This window comes from Sarcophilus harrisii, chromosome 3 (assembly GCF_902635505.1).
Source record: "Sarcophilus harrisii chromosome 3, mSarHar1.11, whole genome shotgun sequence".
NCBI classification, from domain to species: domain Eukaryota; kingdom Metazoa; phylum Chordata; class Mammalia; order Dasyuromorphia; family Dasyuridae; genus Sarcophilus; species Sarcophilus harrisii.
In genome coordinates this window covers 198,004,530-198,027,273 of record NC_045428.1, presented here as the reverse complement: position 1 = coordinate 198,027,273, position 22,744 = coordinate 198,004,530, and the positions used below count along the sequence as shown (strand labels likewise).

Genomic DNA, 22,744 nt, shown 5'->3' with positions numbered 1-22,744 from the left:
GTAAATAAGAAAGTTTATGAAGTATGGGGCAGGGATAGTAGTGGGAAATAGAGTTCGGTTTTAGATATAATAAGTTTGAGATAAATGTAACATATCCAGTTTGAATTGTCCAAAAAACAGTTGTTACTAGTACACTAAAGTTCAGAAAAGAAACTGATGATGGATATATTGATCTGCATAGAGATGATAATTAAGCCAATGGGAGCTGTTGAAATTTCCAGGAAAGAGAATGTAGAGAAATTACAGAAGAACCAGGACAAAACTTTAAGATATACATATAATTAGAGAGAATGATATAATGATGAAGTCAATAAATGAGACTGAGAAGTAATAGACAATTAGGAGAACTAGGGAAGAGCAATGTCATAAAGGCCCAAAGAGCACTAACAGAAGAGGGAAGTCAAGTATCTAAAACTGAAGAAAAATTCAGAAGAATGAAGACTGAGAACATATCATTAGTTTTGTCAAAATGGGATCAGTGGTAACTTTGGAAAGCAGTTTTAGCTTCATAATGATTTCAGAAGTCAGTTTACACAGGGTTGAGTGGTGGTGGGGGAAAATGGAAAGAAAGCTGAGGAAGACAATATAGATAGCTTTTTTCTAGGAATTTGAGAAAGGGAGAAAAAAAATAGTTTGATCAAGCATAGTAGCATTTATTGATGGGTTTTTTAACAGAAGAATAGGAAGACAGGCATGTTTAAATCAAGTAGAGAAGGAATTAGTAAATAGAGATTAGATAAATATACATATAGATATATAGGTATACATAGATATAGATATTATAGACATAAATACTGATAATATCAATCAACAAGCATTTTTTTTTAGCACACAGCATGTGTCAGACATTGTCCTAGCCACTGAGGATACAAACAAAGAAATAAAACAGCCTCTGACTTCATGGAGCTTATATTCTGACCTTTGTCTTGCCAGTGGACTCCTCTGACTCTGAAAGAGAAAGTGAGGCTGATGACTTTGCACAACTCTGCTTCACTTGCAGGTCAAGATATCACACTCTTAAGGTTATTGGTCCTTTTTGAGAATGAAGGATGAACAACAACAATATTAAAGAAGACATTATGCAATAGTATGCAAAATATATACCAAATAAATGCAAGGAAAAAGCAGGAGTAATGCGAACTAGAGGAAGATTAGGAAAGGTTTCCTATAAAAGATCATTCAAGCAAAACTTTGATGAAAGCAAGGTATTTGTTAAAAGGCTATAATTTGTGAATGAATTCTAGGTATATGAAACCATCATTGCAAAGGGGTAGAGATGCAAATGGTTAAAATAAGGAATAAAAATGCAAAACAGCATATTAAGGAAAAACAAAAAGGCCAGATATGTAGAATCATAGAGCAGAAAGAGTTAAGTAATGTTTAATAAGCGTAGAAAAGTATGTTGGGACCTGGTAGTAAACAATTAAGACTGAAACAAGAAAGAGCCATTGAATTTTGTTGATTAGAGAAATAGTAGTGTTTTTGGAAAATAATTTTGGTAACTTTGAATAGGATAAAGTATATGTGGATCAGCTATAGATGAGGCAGGAAGATGATTAAGAACACAGATTAAATGACTTATCCAAGATCACATAGCTACTAGGTAGTAGAAATCAAATCTTTCATTTTATAGATGTAGGAAGCAAAATCCAGTTAATCAACTTAACCAAACTATATAGGTAATAAGTGACCAAGCTGGAATTTGACTCTTGAAACCATTGCCTTCAAATCCAACATTCTTTCCAATCCAAATGTTAATAATATTGTCTGTTTCATTTTCTACTAAATTAGAAATATCCCCCCTCAAAAAAAAAAAAAAAAAACTAAAAGTTTCTTTAAGCCATTTGTCTTTGGCTACAGGGTTTGAAATGAAATCCTTAAACAGTGAAATGATTGCCTTAAGGAACAGAGTAATTTGTTTATTGATCATAGCAATTACTTTAATTTCTTTTTCATTTCTGTCACTTAGAATTCTTAGCTTTCTTAAATCTCATTTAAAATATACATCATTTCTTATTATTGATTCAAGTTGACAAGCATTTATTAAGCCTCTAATATATACAGGCACTGGGATAAGTGCAATATATAAAAAGAAAACCAAAGTAGCCAAAGCCTCAAGCAGCTTACAATCTTATGAAAGAGACAACATGCAAACAACTAGGTACTAACAAGATATATTTCCATCTACCCAAGCTGTCCATCCTGTCCCAAAATTTGGCTTCTGTGGTAGAAACAATATTCCAATCCCTGCCCCATCTAGGCCATACTAATAGTTTCTTAAAAGATATTGAAATCATCCTTGAGAATTAATTGCCTCAAAGGAATAAAATCTCAAAATGTTAGTGTAGTTTCCTAGGGCACTACATACCATGAAATCATCCTTGAGAATTAATTGCCTCAAAGGAATAAAATCTCAAAATGTTAGTGTAGTTTCCTAGGGCACTACATACCAAAGCCAAAAAGGAAGTAGTCGTGTAGTCCACCTTTCAGGTTTCTAAGTAACGAACCATCATCGACATCATCATCATCATCATTATCTTTATCATCACAGCTTCACTTAAATAGCACTTTACGGTTTTTAAAGCACTTTGTATATATTTTCTCATTTGATCCTCACAACAAACCTGGAAGACAGGCGGTGTTATTATTCCTATTTTTACAGATGAAAAAACTGAGGCTGAAAGGATGTAAAGTGATTTGCCCAGTCACATAGCTAATAAATGACTGTGTTTGAACGTAGTGTTTGAACTCAAATCTTCCTGACTTTATTTGCTATGCCACTATTTACAACATGGATAAAATGAAGCTATGCTCAGCTGAATTAATGCTCCTTTCTCTGATGGAATATCATTTCCTTGCTTTGGATGTTAACCTCATTTTGTTAATTGTCTGATGTTCTGTGAGTTTCTCATTTCATTCCAGTCTTGAAACTGAAGTACCAGACTGGCTGAAGTCAGACTGTTGTAATATGTATCTACTTTATACTATTTTGTATGTATTTACATGTATATATGTTTTCCCCCAATAGAATGTAAGCTCTTTGAGGGCAAGCACCATTTCATTTTTGTCTTTGTACCCCCAAATCTGGCATTGTGCTTAGCACAATAGTAGGCATTTAATAAAAGCTTGTTGATTGATTGAGTGAATGATTTAAATGAGCATTTTCATTAGATTATAAACTGTTACTCCAATGAAAGCCTACTTTAATACCTCCTTGTGGTCTGGAGGTATCTCTAAATTACCAAGGTTTCTTCCAGAGAAGTAAAAATTTTTCCAGATCCTACCAAGCAGGAAAGGCTTATGGAGTCTGCCCTCTAAATATGGGCCAAGTTATATTTATCAGGGTTCATCAGCAGTGCTGTTTAGCACACATGCATTTAACATTTGACAGTGTACAAAACAAAACATTCATAGCACCTTAACTTCTTCCACAGACTTAAATTTCCATCAGCAAACTTGCTCTCTCTACCAAGACAGATTTCAATCCCTTCATGTTTTAGTAGATGTGATTAGCTGTAGCCCAAATAACTCATCACCTAGTTAATACTCTAGTCCGGAACCTTTCCCGACTTAATCAGGCTGGTCATCAGATAACAAATATAGTGTCCAATATATGCCACAACCTACAATGCAAAATCAGGTTGCCAGGTAAAAGTGATACCAAAAAATTGAACTGATTGATGTTCTTTTGAAACCAAGAAACTGTTTCAGAGCTGATGTGCTTTTTTTGACCCTTTTTTCTGATAATGGATTATTGAGATTATTATTAATGATATTATTAAGAGATTAAAATGAGCAAACAAACAAATCAAACTCCACTACACTTTTCAGTTACTGCTACTTAAGGAGGCATTGGCTTAGTTTAAACTCATATTCTTAAAGAGATCCTTGACTACCTTAATCATAAGTAGACTGAAAACCAGACTGGTGATCATTAGTAAATATTTCTCAAAGAATTCTGGCATTAAGTTCTTCTGAGTCACTGAGTGGAACTGCCAAATGCTAAAAGCAGAAATTTCATTAAAGATTAAAGAAATACCATTTTACATTTCACTTACTCCATTAATATTAAATAAGAATTTTCCTCTAAAAAAAGGGAATAAATTTCATATGTAACATTATATGGACTCAGAACTCTTTAAAAAGAAAGTTTACTCATTCAGAATGGGTAAAATTTCTGCCCACTGACCTTAAAGAGAAAAATAATTTCCTAGGATAGAACAGGAGTCAATGGATTATAATAATGTATCTAAGAATAAGTTCATTAAAAATGTTTTTTTAAACCTACTGTTTATGTAGGTTTCATTTTTAAAGATCTGTTGGTCAGATGCTATTAAAAACACTATGCTTTTCTATAAACCAAGCAGTGGATAGATAGCTAAATACAATGAGAATATCTTCCAATTTTTCAGTTTCACATTTAGATTGTCATGCATAATTGTCTTTAGCACAATATCTGGCACTTGGTAGATGATTAATAAGTTTATTTGTTTGTTTTTTTACAAAAGTGCTTTGTAAAATAGGTATCACAAATATCATTAATTCTATGTAACAGACAAGGAAACTGAGGCAATATGAAATTAGGAAATTAAGAAAATTGTTATATATAGTAAATTAGTGGCAGTAAATTAGGCACCTCCTAACTCCCAGTTCCTTTCCATTACCACACTGACTAAAATTAAAGCTGAGAAATATTAGTTTTAGTACTGCTGAGACGCCCACATCACAAAGATAATCAACTGCAATAAAAATGGTTAAGCCTAAAGCATCAGCATTATGGGTGCTTAAAAAAAAGCACATTGAGAAGTAGATTCAAAAAAGAACATGTACATTTTATAGAATCATAGATTGAGAACTTGTGGAGAAGGTAGAGATGATCTAAATCTAATTCTTCATTTATGGTAGGAAATTTTAGTATATGTGATTAGTTGTGGCCCACTTACTCTATTATATATACAGGAAGTATACCAGTTTTCCTGGTATACTTCCTACCAGCCTAAGTGAGGGTGAGGGAAAAAAATCTCATCAGAGAGTGAGAGAAGAATTACTTTCATTCTTCCCTGCATCTTCCCTTGAGACCTGGATTGGATCCCAAAGTAAATCTATTTCCTACTTTGATAAAAATTCATCTTATAGTTATCTATATCTGACAATGTCACATTTTCTTTTTTTATTTCTATTTTTTATTTCTAATTTTTATTTCTATTTTATTTTAAATATATATTATTTATTTTTTAACATTTTTTTAAACTTTGAGTTCCAGATTTTCTTTCTCCTTCTACCCTCTGAAGTCAACATAAAGGCAAATAATTTGTCAGTTATACATGTGAAGTGAAGCAAAACATATTTCCATATTAGCCATATTACAATAAAAGAATATTATATATATATATATATATATATATATATATATATATATATATACACACATACACACACATATGCTTCAAGTGACACTCAGAATTCATCAGTTTCTTTCTGGAGATGGATAGCATTTTTTCATTATGGGTTTCTTGAAATTGTCCTGGATTTCTGTGCTGATCAGAGTAGCCATATTTTTCACAGTTGATAATTATTACAATATTAGTGTTCCTATGAACATGATCTTTTCACTTCACTTTGTATCAGTTCATGTTTTTTTTTCCCTGAAACTACTTTGCCCCCACTATGTTTTATAGAACAATAATATTCCAGCATGCTCATATAGTACAACTTGTCCAGCCATTCCCCAATTGATAAATATCTCCTCAATTTTCAATTTTTGCCACCACAAAAAAGAACTGCTATAAATATTTTTGTACATATAGGTGATTTGCACTACTCTTTGATCTTTTAGGGATACAGAACTAGTAATGGTGTTGCTAGATCAAAGGGTAAGCATGGTTTTAGGGACTTTGAGGCATATTTCTAGATTATTTTTTAGAATGAGTCGGCCAATTGATTATTTCAACAACAATTTATTATATACCTTTCTTGTCTCATTCTCTCCAGAATCTGTCATTTCTGAAAACTATGAAGGAGTACCTCAAAGTTATTTCAATTGGCCTTTCTCTAATCAATAATAATTTAGAGCATTTTTTTCATATGAGTATAGGCAATGTTGATTTTCTTCTTTTGAAAACTGTTATATTCTTCTCCCTAATTGGATAAAATAAATTTTTATACTCAATGGAGTATATATGTATATGTATAAGTACATATATATACATATATACATGGGTATGTATATACATGTATGTGTGTATCTCTGTGCATATGTATGTGTATATAGTTTATGTGTAGTGTGTGTTTATATGTATATATGTATACATATGTGTGCACAATCTTCCCTGTTCAAGCTAGTACCAAAGAGAATAATGTTCAAACATTGTCCACCATCACATACACCTATTTTCTGCTCCATTATTCTTGAGTACCTCCTCTATATGAGAATATTTTCTCCATTCCACTTCTTCCCCCCTTTTCCTAATGAATCTCTCTTTCTTACAACTTCATTTTTCTTTGGAGATTATTCCAACACAATTAACTTACACACATGTTCTCTATGTAAACTCCCTTTAATTGCCCTAAAAATGATAAAATTGTTACATGTGTCCTTTTCCCATATAGGAATATGAACAGTTTAACTCCAATTAACCTCTCTTTCTCTCTTCTTCCAGTATAGTACTTTTCCATCCATACCTTTTTTTTAAAATATCATCATAGTAAAGTCAAATTATACCTATTCCATCTAATACCCAAACAAATTCACAATTCTAAAACAGTTAAACATATCTATCATCTCATATAGGCATGTAAACATTTTAACTTTAAAAAATATAATTTTTTCCTTTCCTTTTTATCCTTTTATGTTTCTCTTAAGTTCTGTAATTAAAGATCAATTTTTCTGTTCAGCTCTGGTCTTTTCATCAAAAATGAAAATCCCTTATTTTATTGAATATCCATCTTTTCCCCTTAAAAGGTAATGCTTAATTTTTCTGGGCAGTTAATTCTTGGCTGCAGTCCAAGTTCCTTTGCCCTCTGAAATATCATATTCCAAACCCTTTGATCCTTTTAAGTAGAAGCTGCTAAGTCCTGGGAAATCCTGATTGTGACTTTTCAATATCTGAACTTTTACTTTCTGGCTGCTTGCAGTATTTTATCCTTGATCTGATAATTCTGGAATTTTGTCACAATATTCCTTGAAGATTTAATTTTGGGGACTCTTTCAGGAGGTGATTGGTGGGTTCTTTCAATGGCTATTTTATCCTCTGGTTTGAGGACATCAGAGCAGTTTTCTTTGATTTCTTGAAAGATGTTATCTCGGCTCTTTTTTGTCATTGTGGTTTTCAGGGAGTCCAATAATTCTTAGATTGTATCTCCTAGATCTATTTGCCAGGTCAGTTGTTTTTCCAATGAGGTAGTTTATATTTTCTTCTATTTTGTTTTTTTGGGGGGGATTTTGTTTGACTGATTCTTGATGTCTCATTGAGTCATTTGCTTTTATTTCTTCAATTTTAATTTTTAGTTTATTATTTTCTTCAGTTAGCTTTTAATGTCCTGTTGCATTTAGCCAATTAAACTTTTAAATTAGTTGTTTTGTTCATTTGGATTTTTTTTTCCATTTCAGAAATTTTTTTTTATTATAGCTTTTTATTTACAAGTTATATGCATGGGTAATTTTACAGCATTGACAATTGCCAAACCTTTTTGTTCAATTTTTCCCCTCCTTCCCCCCCATTCCCTCCCCCTGATGGCAGGTTGACTAATACATGTTATATATGTTAAAGTATAAATTAAATACAATATAAGTATACATGTCCTAACATTTATTTTGCTGTACAAAAAGAATTGGACTTTGAAATAGTATACTATTAGCCTGTGAAGGAAATCAAAAATGCTGGCAGACAAAAATATAGGGATTGGGAATTCTATGTAATGATTCATAATCATCTCCCAGAGTTCTTTTGCTGGGTGTAGCTGGTTCAATTCATTATTGCTCTATTGGAACTGATTTGGTTTATCTCATTGCTGGAGATGGCCACATCCATCAGAATTGATCATCATATAGTATTGTTGTTGAAGTATATAATGATCTCCTGGTCCTGCTCATTTCACTCAGCATCAGTTCATGTAAGTCTCTCCAGGCCTTTCTGAAATCATCCTGCTGGTCATTTCTTACTGAACAATAATATTCCATAATATTCATATACCACAGTTTATTCAGCCATTCTCCAATTGATGGGCATCCACTCAGCTTCCAGTTTCTGGCCAAGAAATTCTGTTTTTTCAAGGAATTGATTTCATTTTCCATTTTGGTAAAACTAGTCTTTAAGGGGTTATTTTCTTTAGATAACATCTGTATTTCTTTTTCCAGAGGTCTCATTTCTTTTTCCCATTTTTTCTAACTATTAAAATCTTTTTTGAATTCTTCCAAGAGAGCCTTATCAGATAGACACCAATTTAATATCACTGTTTGAGGCTTTATCTGGAGATGTTTTGCCTTGACTGTCCTCAGGGTTTGAGGTCTATTCTGTCTCCATAAAAGCTATTTATGGTCATAGCTCCTTTTCCTTTTTTGTTCATTTTTAAAGATTGAGGTTAGCTCTTATAGGGCAAAAGGAAGATTGTCCCAAGTTTCATCTATAGGCAACAGTGACTTTATGATGCCCTGGAGCAGCTTCTGGCTTCCTCCCTGTGCAGTGAGGACGGGGCGAAGTCCCATGTTATGCTGGGGTTTAGAAGGAGCTATTTGCCTTTTGAAATTGTGTTGAATTGCTCACAGCTAATCATCTGATCAACTGGCTTCTGAATCAGGACAAAGGATACCCCCTACCATTGGATGCCAATCTGCTCTGAGTCCCTGTGCCATACCTGCATTCAGCTACCTTCTACTTCTCTCCCCCTCCTTCCCCATACCTAATTGAAACAGACCTTTTCTGAAGTTCTTCCAAAATATCTTCTGCTGGAAATCTGTTACACTCCAAATATTTGTGAGTTCTGTTACTTCAAAACCCATTCAATGGCTTGATCTGGTGTTGATCTAAGGAACGCCAGGAAGACCTCAGACAAAGACCTCTCTACTCTCTACCATCTTGGTTCTGTCGCTTCTGGCACAATATTTTTAAAGGGGTTGCACATGTTAAATCTATATTAGATTTGCTTGCTGTCTTGGGGAGGGGGAAAATTATGGGGAAAAGTTTTAAGTGACCTAACCATCCTAGCCAGCAATTTGGAATGATGGTAAGAGTACTACTAAAATGTCTGTACCCTTTAATCCAGAGATCTTACTATGAGGCATATATACTACAACAAGATCAAAGATAAAGAGGATCCATATATACTATATTATATTTATAGCAATGCTTTTTGAAGGAGTAAAGAACTGGAAATAAAACATTTCTAATGACTGAAAATGGATAAACAAATTATGTTATGAATGAATAATAATATTACCCCACTTCTAAGAAATAATAATGAATATGAAAAATATAAAGATTGGGATGAGATATGAATTGATACAAAATAAAGCAAAGAAGCTGGGGGGGGGAAGGAGGGGAGAAGGGGGGAGGAAACATTTCCAATGAGTACACCTGTGTAAATGGAAAGGAAAGAAAAATAACAAAATTTAATGCTAATTATAATGATCAAGTTTAATTTCCAAAAAGAGCTGAGAAAATGTATTTCCTCCCTTTTCAAAATTAAGAGACCAAAGTCTAAGACCATTACATATACCATAGCAAAGTAAGTTGAATATTTTGATTAGTTTTCCTAAACAGCTTTTTTTCTCTTTCTTTTTCATTCTCTATTAAAAGAAATAGCTCTTTTAATAAGATGTGGGAGGGGAAAATATGGAAATGAAGTTAATATAGAAACAAAATATGCCAATAAAAATTTAAATGAGGAATAATAAACTTCATCATCCACACACAATGATGTATATAAATATATGATTTATAAAATTCAAATATACATTTACACACATATATATGTATATATACACACACACATATATATATGTATACACACAGAGACCCTCATATGAATTGTACAATAATTATTATTTTGAATCCTACAGTGAACCAAAGAGATAAAAAGTCTCAGCTCTGATCTGCTCACATCTGGAATGTTGCATTTAGTTATTCACTTCTGAACATACTATAATTTAAGCTTTTTTCCAAATAGAAAACCTCCTGGGGAAACTAGCAACAGGATATAGAGAAGACTTGAGACTATGCAATACAAAGACTGGTTCCCTGGGGATATTTAGTGGAGAGAAGAGAAGACTTAGAGGAGACATACTTGCTGTTTTTAAGTATTCAAACTAATTGAATTTTTTTCTGTTTCACCCAGAAGGCAGAACTAGGAGTGATTGATTAAAGCTGCATAAAGGCAGTTTAAATTGAATATTAGAAAAAAAAAAAGTCCTAAGAGCACTCCAAAAATTGGAATGGTTTCTTAAAGAAAAGTTGAGTTCTTCATTGGAGGTCTTCAAACTGAAGATTGATGGTTCATTCAGTGGGGAGATTATAGAGTGGTTGATTAAGGTTGAAGGCTGAAGAAGGCCCCTGAAGTTCCAATTCATGATTTTGTATAAAAAGTATGAATAACCATTTTCTTTTCTCTTTGATTACTTTTTTCAGAGTGTCACTGAGTCTATAGTAAGAAAGAAAGGTATATTGAATGAACAACAGATTCAAGGGACAGAGACAATAAGGGACATCAGAATAAACTTCCCAGGAAAAAAAAAGAAAGAACCACTAGCCATTAGAATGCAGTGTTTATTTTTTAAGGCCAGATCTTAAGCAAATGGAATTACTTTTCTGAAAAAGAAAAAAAAAAAAAGATAGATAAACAGCTGTAGGAATTGGAACTGTAATTTGATGCTAATTTTAGGAAAGTTTTTTAATGTCTCGACTATTTTTAAAATATCCAGTCATTAGCACGGGTTTCTATTTAGAGTATGCAGAAGGAAAACTAGTTGAAACTACTGGGGGAAGTGGTGCAAATCTTGGGAAATTTGTCCTAGGGGATTCTATGTGTTCATCAGTCAGTAAAACATTGAAGTGCCTACTTATGTGCCAAATATTGTGCTAAGCACTAGGAATACAAAAAGAGGAAAGAGACAATTTCTGGCTTCAGGGAGTTTGAAATCTAATTGAGGAAGACAAGAAACAAATATATAAGTACAAACAAACTATATACAGGATAAATATGAAATAATTAAAAGAGGGAAAGTCCTAGAATTAAGAAGTTTGAGAATGACTTCCTATAAAAGGTGGGGCAGTAGTTGGAATTTAAAACCAGCCAAGGAAGTCAATAGTCAGAGAGAAGAAGGAGAACTTTCCAGATATGAGGGAGAGACAGAAAATGCTGGAAACTTGGAGAGAAAGCTAGGCAGTCAGTATCACAGGATTGAAGGAGTGCTTAGGGAAGAATAAGATATAAGAAAAAATGGAAAAATAAGAAGGGGTTAAGTTATAAATGGCTTTGAATGCTGGACTATTGTATGTTTGATCGTGGAGATGATAGGGAACCTCTGGAATTTATTGAGGGGGAAAGACAGAAGGAGGAAATAGGAGAGAGGCAGAGGGTAGGGGTAGGGTTATGAAGTGAGAGTGTCTTTATGTGAAAGTTTTCTTCATAACTTATTGTACTGGGAAGAAGGATCTGACAATCTATGAGCAGAGTTTCAGGCAATACAAACTTGTAAATCACCCAGACATTCATGACCATTAAAATCCATCTAAGTGAACTTCAAGCTCAAGCCAAAAAAGCTCAAACTTTTTATATTAGCTTCATATTAGCTATAAAATACCCCAATACTCAGAAAATGCACTAAATTCTAACGTACTTCTCTATTCCCAGCAGAGTAATTGTCCTTCATGACTCTCATTTTGTCCTTTTGATTGCAGCTTTTTTCTTTTAACCTCTTTTCTGTATGTTCAATTGAGGATTCTAAAATTCAAATCATCTTTCCATCTTAGTAGGATAATCACACTATTCCTTATCACTCTCTTTTTTTTTTAATGGATTACCTTTTCTCTTAAATCCAAATGTCAAAAGTGATTTGTATGTTCCTAAAGTACACTGTCCATATTTGAAGGCTAAAACTAACCATCATTTTCTTATGGGTGGTTTAGGTATAGACAAAAAGAAAAAATTTAGACTAACTAAAAAAATTCTCAAAATCTTTTATAGATCTTTGATTCTCTGCTTCTAGTTTTACTATTTATGAATGAAAGTGAAAATAATTTTTAAACAACCATATGTTGTATTCCTCTAAAAGACTCCAAGTGCTTCCCATAAATTATCTCATCAAGCATAAATTATCTCTTGATCTTAACAACATCTTTGTGGGAGAACTCAGAGAGTTTTGGATCTTAAAAGTTCCAAAATCAAATATTATTGTTGAAATATGCCTGCATGAATATGCAGTGGGAAAAAATTACATATCCAATGGAAAAGTATTTTCAACCAAAATGATGTCTGAAATAAAAATTAACTCTAGCCCTGTGCCAAAAAGTCTTGTAAATTACTAAATTCATTCAATTGAACTCAACAAATATTTATTTAATAACTATTATTTCTTGTTTCCAGGTGTTGTAACAAAAATAAAGTTTAGGTAAGTCACTATACTTATTTTCATGAAACAAAGTGCACAATGGACATAAAGCAAAGCAAAGTAATATTATATAACAAAGTGCTTTAGACAGTTACAATACAAAGCACATTATAAGATTGAGAGGGAAGGCAATTACTGAAAAGAGGAGGAATTGATTGATAGATCAATCAATTAACATTTATTAAGCACCTATTATGTGCCTGGCACTCTGTTAGGTATATGGGATCAGAGATTTCTTATATAAAGTGACATTATGATACACTAATAACAAGTAATTATGTAGGAAAGCAGCCTTAAGGATGTCATAAAAGAAATACATAACCAAAATTGGAGAGGCACACAGCACAGAGTGTTGGATAAAGAGCTTAACTCAGAGTCAAGAAGGCCTAAATTGGAGAAACACCTGTCATATATAATGTATTTGCAATGCTGATCGAGTCCATTAATCTCTCAATCCTTTAGGTAATTCTAAAATTATAATCTTCAAACTTGTACTGGTAGAGGAAGTCCTTTATCAGGATCTTCCTATACCAATGAAATCACAGGACCCAGTTCCTATATCTATCCATTTTGACTAAAACATAAATAAATATATAGGTGTAATGTGTATGTATATATGTATATGTATGTTTATGTGTGTAACATATATATATATATATATATATATATATATATATATGTGTGCATATATACATGCATATAACTATGATCATTTTCTTTCCAAATTTCCCTTATTACTCTGGGGGAACAGTAATCAAGTCAATATTAACATCTTTAGGAAAGACTAATCAAACAATTGCCTTGTGATTCCACTCACTAACCCTTTGGACTTCTCAAACCAAAACATGGCTCCCTGGGCAAGACTCCCCAAATATCTGGTCTTCTCCTAATAAAATGGAAACTCCTTTAAGGCAGGAACTATTTTCTTGTATCCCAGTCTTTAATACAATGCCTGGCACCTAGTAAGCACTTAAATACTTTTTAATTCATTCATGGAAAGCCACCATTGCCATCCTCATAGTGCCAAGAGAATAAAAAGAAGGCTCTCATCATCTTGGGTATATTTGCAGTATTAAACATGGATGAGAATCACAAAGGACAGCATTTAGGCATGTATAGGTGGCAATCTACATTATTGTAGGGAATAACTACATGGATGATACCATCGTTCCCCTAAAATACTATAGTATAGCAGCTAGGTAGCACAATGGATAGAACATGCTAGACTTGGAGTCAGGAAACCTTGAGTTCAAATCTTATCTCATATACTAAATGTGTGATCCTGTTCAAATCACTTACCCATATATGTAATGTATGTTCCTTGTATGTAAAATGGGATAATAATAGTACCTGTCTTACAAAGGTTGTTGTGAGGATCATGAGTTAATATGACTTTGCAAATATTGAAGCATTATATAAATGCAAGTAATAATGATGATTTTGATGAAAAGTAAAAAATCTTGTTGTTTTTTTTAAATAAAGCCTCATAACTTCATAAAATCATAATTAGAAACTGGAAGGAAACTTAGAAGTTATTTAGTAAATACCGAACATTTTACAGATAAGGAAACTGAGGCTCAAATAGGTTAAGGCTAAGTGAAGATCACACAGTGAACATATAGCATAGCTGGGAATTGGAACCCATACGGTTTTTCCCTCTATTGAACTTTATCTCTAAATATCAAATGAGCACACAAGGAATGGGAGTCTTGAAAGAATCCTGTAGCTCCCAGTTTAGGAATGAGTATAACAATCAATTTCAGGGAGTACAGAAAGATTTAATTGGTTCAAAATAAGGGATTTTGTATTTCTGCTTGAGTTCAGTGAGTAGTTTGCTTCCCAGCTGTAGCCCAGAGAGTTCCTTATTGTAGCAGGAAGCATTACAGACACTACTCTAAGCCTTTTTATTTTTGTTGTTTTTAATCAGAGGCAATTTCCAGAGTTGGCTCTGCAGTCCAAGGGCACAACTGGTCAAAGGTTAAGTAGAACAAGTTTCTTCCAGAAAACTTCTTCCTTCCCTTCTTTGTAATTTAAGAACTTAAGCCAGGCTGATACAGACTGAGTTTTGTATTTTATCTTATAATTATCATTTATCCTAATAAATGATCCCCTAGGATCACAATGCTAGGGACTGAGGATCTAGATATGAATGAAATAGGTTCTGCCCTAATAAAGCTTTCATTTACATATAAACTGAGAGAAATATTGATTTGTAACCAATAATTGGGGGAGGGGGTTAAGAACTCTACCCTTCTTCCAAAGTCCTGATATTGAATCAGCTTTTCTTAATGTAGGTCAGATCCCACCTACAAGGAATTTAATCTAAGTTAGGAAAGCCCTTCATGTTCTATTCAACTTGGGTGGAGATAGATTCTTTTGGCTAAGATCCTTTCAACTAGATCTCTCAAGGCTGGGTATATTCTGAGTAATAATAATGTTTTCATGTCTAAGAGTGACACTCTCAGCCCCTAACTGAACACCTTACTCTTCAAAGAATATATAAACTATAAGCCTAGCTGCCATGATTGTCTTTGATCTAAGACTAAGAGAGAAACCTGGCCAAATAACCATCTTTTTATTAATTAATATAATGGCCTTATTAATAAAATGATTAAGTTACCCTAAAACTATGTCTCTTGAATCTTTTTCAATCACCACAATACTTACAGATGAATGTGTGTATGCACACACACACACACACACACACACACACATATATATACTTAAATGTATGTATTTAAGTATATATGTATATTATGTGGTCTATACTAGTCAATCTGAGGAGTTGAGGCTTAAAAACAAAGAAAATCTTTAGAGATCTTTTATATAGAAATTGTGTTTCCTTTTCTCTGTCAATCTTGGAATATAGACATTGCTGATCTTTTCTAGCCTTTCTCATTGTTATACTACTATTAGCTAAGAACTACTCTCAATTTACTTCCCTTGGCTTCCTCCCCTCCCCCCATCCTCATATCCCACAAAAGGATGTCTCTGAGCTTATCTGGAGTAAAACAATGAGGAACAAGATTATGTGACTAGTGACACTGGTCATCACACACTGCTGTTTTTCAACTTAGCATTTTTTCTTAGGGAAAAATGCAAATTGTTGTTGCTATTGTTTAAACTTCACCTTGGGAAGTTTTTTGTTAAAATATGAAATCTATAAGATTCTCTTTCCCAAAGCTCCAGAGTCAACAGCTAGATCTGGAAAATTCAGAGATTTTTTTTTGCTTTCTGTCTCTCACTCCCTCTGTAGGGTCCCAGTTGGTGAAAGCCATTACAAGAACTTTCAGAGATGGAATGTAGGTTCCCTATTAGGTGAAAGCAATATCATACAGGGGAAATGCCATTACAAGGGCACAGTATCCAGCAAATAGCCTTGTGTTTGTGTGGGAATTTAAACCAACCAGTACTTGGCCTTGAACGTCTGAACATCTAACCACATGCCTTGTGCTCAGGTTCTGGAATTTGGTCCAGTACTGAGCAGTAAATCAAAATTCTAGCCAGAATCACATTAATATATGCAATGATGCTCTATAACTACTTCTCCCTTTTTTTAAATTTTATAATTACCACGCTTTTTCAGGTTTTTTTTTTTTTGTTTTGTTTTGTTTTTTTTGCAGACATACATTGAATAGTTTGGCAGCTGCCCCAGACAACCCCTATGTAACTAACTCAGATAATTATTAAAGGACTTTTGTAATTATACTGGAGCTACTCATCACTCTTTCTATTGTAACAATTTGCCCCTTTGGGACAGGGGTACCTCTTGGATGGAGAGGGAAAGTTTGCATTCCCTTGGTAGGGGAACTCTGAAGCTTACACCCACTCTTTTGTCTGTGTTTTTGTCTCTCAGTAACATGCCTTATTATTACATCTCTGCCCCACCTCAATTTCCCATTCACAAATATCAAAAGCATCAAAATCATAAGCAGTTATGATTGACAAAATGATCATTTTTATCTAGACTAACAGTATTAATCAGAAGTATTCTTTTAAAAATAGCCTATTACCAAAAGGATAAAGAGAATTGATTGCTATAAGAAATTGTACGAAAAATTGATCCCTATTCAAAAGGAAGCAGAGAAAGGAGATTAAAGGAAGTGATGAGGGGATTCCTAACCTTTTCTATAGAATATATTATATATAGTACATTATATCAAGGACCATAGGTGAAAGCCAGTAGTTACTAAATTGTAGTGTTTGATAAAGATCAATGGAAGAACAAAGCTGTTCTGTCTTTAAAATTACTACAAAATTCTATTGGAATAAAATATTTATGAAATTTGTGTATGTGTTTATGTGTATATATGTACATAGATATATATACATATATAGAATTTTGAAAATACTTCAAAATATATTAACAAATATGCATTTTGCAATATAGTCTGTAAATATATTTTGCAAGTATATGTTTACTAAATACATATTTAAAGAAAACTTTTCATTTTAATAAAAACAAAAATTACCTGGCAAAGTGAAAGGCAGCTACATAAAGGCAGGAGATCTCTCTCTCTCTCCCTCTCTCTCTCTCTCTCTCTCTCTCTCTCATTGATCAGACACAAAGTGGAAAATGAGAGAATTAGGTAGAGATAACGAGAGAAGAAGAGTACGGAGACCCAGTAAGCTAAGCTGGAGTCTTGGGGAATACACACATACACACACACACACACACACACACACACGTGAGAAAACAAAGACCAGAAGCTAAGACATGGCATGTCATTCATAGAACAGCCATGAAGTTTTAATTTATCTAATATTTCTAGCTGAGATTTCTAGCTAAGTACCAGAGGTTAGAAAGAAAGAAAGAAAGAAAGAAAGAAAGAAAGAAAGAAAGAAAGAAAGAAAGAAAGAAAGAAAAAGTTGATTTTATATATGTTGTATCAGGTATATATTTATATAAATGCAAAAAATTTGCAAATATTGATAAAATTCTATGGAATCTAAATAAACATTTGGTTATGCACATGTTTATTTAGATCTAATATATGTATAAATATATTTATTTACATCCAATCAAATTTTGTAAATATTTTGTATTCTATTGGATCAAAACTTTTTATATGTATACATACAAATACACACATGTACATACACATACATATTTACATATGCAAGTATATTGCTAGCCACAAATATTAGGCTTCTGGTAACAATGTAAGATCCTGCCTCATTTAAATTTTATTTTAAATTTTGGCCTTAAAATCAAATCTAACTTATATGTATTTATAGAGATGGTAATTTATAGTCTGCTTCAATAGAAATAAATATTGGTGGAAAAAAGAAAACAAAATTTAAAGCACAGATAAACTTTGAATTTAACATTCTACCTTCACTTGGGAGAAAGCAGAGGAAGGCTCAGGCAGTCCATTTAGTCCCTCTGGTCAAGGGAAGGGAAGAGAAGAGAGAAAAAAGGGATTCTGGCTTCATAGCAGGCTGGAACTGAAATGTACAATAGATACAATTTAAGGTTCCATCACATTTCTAGGCAGAGAGCCAAGGAAACTCAAAGCCAAGCATTGCACAGGTGGAAGTATGATACCCGGGGCTACTTTCTACTCTTTATCATATTGTTTCTCTCAGTTCATTTCCCATTGTTTTATGCAAATTCTAATCATTATGTCACTTAAGACTACTCCCTTGCTTATAATCTGTTATTATTGCCTGCCCAAAGCGTACTACCTTCTAAACTATTGCCTTATTTCAAGAATATTATTTCAATTATATAATTTCTTTGATTGGTGGCGCAATATCCTAAAAGAGAATAAAAGGGAATGAGAGGTATTCTTAGCAAGGAGGGATGGAGATTTTGAGTCATTGAGGAGGGAAAGTGAGGGAGGAGTTCAATAGATAACTCCAATTTTAGTAAAATAGAAAACATGAGTATCATCCACTATGAAAGACAAAGATGAGGATAAAGTGAGATTCTAACAAAAAAGGAAATTGGGAACAGTTTTTGTGGTGAATAGGATAAGAAATAAATGAAAGGAATACCATTGGGCAATTTGGGGTGCCTAAGTGGAGCAGTGTGGATAGATTGCTGGACTTGGAATTAGGAAGACTTTTCTTCCTGTGATCAAAACTGGCCTTAGACATTCACTAGCTATGTAATTCTGAGAGAGTCACTTAACCCTGTATGCCTCAGTTTTGTCATCTGTAAAATGAGCTGCAGAAGGAAATGTCAAACCCATTCCAGTATCTCGACCAAGAAAACACCAAATGAGGTCACAGAGTGTCAGATGTGACAAATGACTAAACAACAGCAACAAAACTCGGCAATGAAAGGAGTCTTGATTTGCTTGCTGTTTTGTTTTGAATTTTTTGTTAGGATTTGTGTGTGAAATCTTTCATCATGGAAAATCCTTCCCCAATGCAGATCAGCAACTCATCTGACAGTTACATAGTCTTATAGAGTTGCCTGGGGCACTGAGAAGTTGTGACTTCTCCATGAACATACTAACTAGTTAAAGTAGTCAAAGCAGGTGAATGACCTTAGATGGCAAAATCCAATATGGCTTTGTAAATCTCACCTAATATGTGAAATATTTTTCCATATTAAATGAAACTACTTCTCCTAACAATAGCCCTTTGAGCCATATATTTATATCAATCCCATCCCTCTTTTACAGATAAAGAAGTGAAAGTTTTTAGAAGTTTCTGAGATGGGATTTGAACTTTGGTGTCCTGACTCAAAACCCAGGGTTCTATACTCTACTTGGATTCTTAACCAGGGCACAATAGATTACTTTCAGAGACTGGGAGGGGATCTGCCAACTTGAATGGGGAAAAAAATGCTTCTTTATTTTCTGAATGTAGAAATCTCTCATTGAAATTCAGTATTTTCTTTCATTACTTTAAAACATTATTTTGAGTAGTTCATGGGCTTCTCCAAGTTACTAAAGGGATCCATGAAATGTGTGTTTTTTGAGGACAAAAAAAAAAAAAAACCCTGTACTTATATATTAAAGCTATACTGTATACTCAAAGCAAAATACTTAGATGCTGGAATAAGCAAACACAAGATACAATTATAGGATACAGTGGCTTCTTCCCTCACTATGTTACATTTTATACATGCTATATGATACATGAACAAATCTTCTCTTTCTTATTGACCATATAAGCATGAGAAAATATCTAATTTTGAAGTTTGGCACTACAAACTTGTTAATATACTCTGAGATCACTCATTATAGCTAGATTCCAAAGAAATTAAACAGTTAACAATTATTAGATTCTATGGAAATGACGCTTATTTAGTAATGATTTAAGCCTCTATATTATATAAAGAAAATAAAATGGAGGGCACTGAAAAGTCTTGGTCTCATATAATGGGCAGTAGATTTCACATGTGCTAAGAGAGGTCTCACAACACAGTTATGTACTAGTTTCAAAACCAAGTTTGTGATTTTGCATCTTGTCTATGAATGAACAGCATACCAATAAGATTTGAGGAAATATCTTGATAGCACCCTGGAAAGAGATCAAGAAATATTTGGGGGACTATTTCAGGGTTTCATCCAACCTCTGGAATAATTCCCTCCCCACTTTGAGATGAATATCTAGGGTGGATATTGAGAAAAATATATTTAGAAATACACAGTTTGGGTTCTTGGACTTACCTTATCAAATGACAATCTGTTGGTAATTTTTTTCTTTTTTTTTTTTTTTTGTCTTACAAAGGATATATATCAAATTTATAGACACTAGAAACTGAGTTATCAATACAAAACAAAAATTTGGGAGTACCAGTAAATGGTTATGTTTTCATAGCCATATATGGTAATGGTTTTCATTTTTTAAATGAAAGCATATAGGGTGTGGTTCTTCTGTGAGGTCACAGTGAGCAGACTCTTTAAATGCAGACCAGCTGAGGGTTAAGCTCAACCTTGGAAAAACACCATCCAGGTAGACAGGTTGCCCTTGCTCCTCTTAGGGGCAATGAAGCCTTTCTCTCTGGAATCAAAACAGTTCAGAAGATAAAAATGGCAAGATGTAGAAGTTATAATTCCCCAAGGCGGCGTCGGGTTAGGAGAAGAAGGAGGAGAAGGAGAAGAAGGAGAGCGAGAAAGAGAAGAAGAGGTAAATTTACTCCTATTCTATATAATCCTGAAGCTATTTTTATTACTTATGGAATTTATTCCAATGTGTCTATGTCCCTATGGAAGAATTTCAGGCCACAGAGTTTAATTGTCTATTGGCCTTTTCTTTATGCACATTTCTAGCCTTGAATAAAGTCAGGAGACATCTCTAGGAGGAGTGGGGCCCAGTGGAGCCCTATCTCCACAGACATTTTTTGTTCAAGTGAAATCTGGCTAAAATTAACAGTGGTGACAGAGGGGAAATGAATGAACAGAGAAAGGTGAGTGAATAAGTCTGTTCACTCATCATACATTCTATTTTACTTGGAATAATTTCTCTGACTTTGCACTTAGTATCTCCAAATAACAGGTATGTCAGTTTTCAAAGGGGTTTTATATATTCTCTTTGTTTTATAGCCAGCGTTGTAGCACGTACTGCATGCTACTATAGGAAAGCAAGATAGACTCCGATGAATTTCTTTTCTTATCCGTGGGAGCTAGCAATAAACCAGCCATCAATTTCCCATCATCAAGGCAAAATGGAGCCATTGCCTTTTACAATCCCAGAAGAAAGAGCACGGTGGTATCTTAGATGCAGGGTTCCTACAGCAACACTGGAGCAAAGCCAGGACCTGTCTCAATAAAAGTGTGGAAAATGCAAATCTTTGTTGTGTGGTCTCTGGAAGCCAAAAATATCTTTCAAAATTTTAACATATTTAAATATAAAAACATCTCAAGCTCATACAGTTTAAACTACTTTACAGATGTTTCAAAAAGTTAAGTTAATCTGGAGGTGGAGGGATGTAAGGGTCTGAATTGGGATGGATGACTGTAGTGGGAATAGAAAATGAAATGGGTGTGAGAATGGTGGATTAAGACCTCTTCATCCCTATGTTCAACCTTCAATCACTGATGCCTTGCAAAGACTACAGAAGAGCTCCTGTTCCTCTTTCTAACCAAATTTCAGAAAATGGGTCATTTCTATGGTGCTACTTTGCCTTATTTTTCAGAGTATATAGCTACTGTATAATTTAGACCCCCTACGTCTCTGGGATTTCCTTTCCCAATAATATCAGTTCATAATTTAAAATTTTTTATATTTTTAACTCCTTGCATAGGAGACAGCAAATTTTGAATAGTAGCAATTATTGTTGTATTACTAAGCATTCCCTTTACCTATGTAGATTCCCAATTAACTTCAAATGTCATTGAGATGGAAAAAAAAAAACTCTTGGGTAATTACTGGAGTGCTGTTACTAACTGATGACTCCTTTCCAAAACTGGCTAAATGATACAGGAACAGTGGTCCATGTCTATTGAAGCCTTTCTAGTTGTAAGAACAACCAAGAGCTTGCAATTCTATTGGCATTGTATTAGTATTCTAGAACCCGAGGGAAAGCTCATCTCTCATAGTTGAGTACCAAGCTAGAATCATATGAAAATTCAATTTGTAACACTTAATGTTTTACACAGTATTGAGTAATACAATTATGGTATAGTTGCTGGTTAGACTTCACATATCTTACTTATAAATTTCTCTCCAAGGGTAGCCCAGAATAAACATTTATTTAAAAATTTCATATTCATTTTGCTATATATGAAGAGTTCCTACCCCAGCTAAATAAGACATTACTGATTTGTATTACTCATGGCAGTAGCAGCAGGGGGAAGTGGGGGTGGCATTTCACATCTCCAGCTCTGGTTTTCTTGTCAAAGATACTGTAGTGGTTTGCCATTTCCCAAAGAGGGAGAGAACAGGGGGAAAGGGGGGAGAGGAAGAGAGAGATGGGGGGAGAGGAAGAAATAGGGATGGGGAGAGACAAGGAAGAGAATTGACAGGAGGGAGAGAGGAAAAAGAGAGACAGGAGAAGGGGGGATGAGGGACAAAGAGGGGGAGGGGAAGAGAGGGGAGAAGAGAGTATGGAGAGAAGAGGAGGTTGAAAGTCATTTAGGTCACATCTCTATCTCTTTGTGATTTTCTTGGCAAAGATATTGGAGTGATTTGCTATTTCCCAGAAAAAGGAAAAGTTGTGTGTGTGGGGGGGGGGATAAA

At 33.8% G+C, this 22,744-nt stretch overlaps 1 long non-coding RNA gene across 1 annotated transcript; it reads left to right on the top strand.

Annotated features, from left to right (window-relative positions):
• Positions 1-20,466: 20,466 nt before the first annotated feature.
• On the top strand, positions 20,467-21,353 carry LOC100919852. Its single transcript, XR_004232895.1, has 3 exons — positions 20,467-20,692; positions 20,836-20,972; positions 21,109-21,353. It is a non-coding gene; the product is annotated as an uncharacterized LOC100919852 (long non-coding RNA).
• Positions 21,354-22,744: the final 1,391 nt, after the last annotated feature.